Here is an 877-nt window from a genome sequence, read left to right as displayed (position 1 = left end):
ATAGAGGCAGATGGATATGGTCTTAACTCCCCCAGTTCACATTGAATTGAAGCTCAGCATCTGCTGGTTCCAAGAGCCACAAGCTGCTGCTGTGTAAATGAATAGAATCGTTCTTGTGAAATATTAACAAAAATATCAAAATTAGTAAGTCAATAAATAACTTTTAATGATTACAAATGACACATATTGGTGATTGTAGTTAAAAAATGGTGATAAGTAGTGATAGATTTTCGTATTCAACAATAACTCAGATTTATAATATTTACATATTTATTTAAGAATTAGAATATGTAAAACTGATATTTATGTACAGAGATTTACATAACATTTGAAATTTGTTAACGTCAGATGCAAAATCAATTCCTTCAACATAAAAATTGCCTCTGAGTTGCCTCGGGATGTTGCTTCATTTCAGGTCAATCAGTGACCCACTGAAGACAGTGAGGATGAGAAAGTGTGAGTGAGGAACCATCCGTGAAGATCCCTCTGACGGTGACACTGCTCACATTTCTGAGACGGGATGGAAACACGACTTGAGAAGGTCTCACTTGAAGAATCAGGACCCAAACCTGGGGATCTGGGATCCACTGCTCAATCTGTGGAAACACATTCCCAGAAAAATTGACCTCAGTCCTGAAGGAATTGAGTGTGAACAATGAGCTGTAATTCTGTGTGTCTGCTGTGATATGGAAGGATGGACAATGATGTCCATGTTCACACTGGAACAGGAGAATCCCGTTATTCTGCAGTGAGGCTCCAGGAATATCCTGCAGTGGGGCCCAGGAAACCCACAAGGTCAGGAATGGACAGATACGAGGCAATCACTTCAGGGTGGGGAGGGGAGGGGAGTTAGTCTGACAGGGTTTAACAGTGTCTG

The 877-nt window shown here is 40.6% G+C and overlaps 1 long non-coding RNA gene across 2 annotated transcripts in view; it reads right to left on the bottom strand.

Annotated features, from left to right (window-relative positions):
• Positions 1-284: 284 nt before the first annotated feature.
• Positions 285-877, bottom strand: part of LOC122546903 — a 4444-nt gene continuing 3851 nt past the window's right edge. Inside the window, exon 4 of one of the 2 annotated variants that reach the window (XR_006310833.1) lies at positions 285-596. This is a non-coding gene — a long non-coding RNA (uncharacterized LOC122546903). The remainder of the gene's footprint in view (positions 597-877) is intronic. The other variant, XR_006310832.1, reaches the window with a different exon arrangement.

Source organism: Chiloscyllium plagiosum, unplaced genomic scaffold (assembly GCF_004010195.1).
Source record: "Chiloscyllium plagiosum isolate BGI_BamShark_2017 unplaced genomic scaffold, ASM401019v2 scaf_9272, whole genome shotgun sequence".
Lineage (NCBI taxonomy): Eukaryota > Metazoa > Chordata > Chondrichthyes > Orectolobiformes > Hemiscylliidae > Chiloscyllium > Chiloscyllium plagiosum.
Note: the sequence above shows the minus strand (reverse complement) of the source record. Positions and strands in the feature narration are given on the sequence as shown.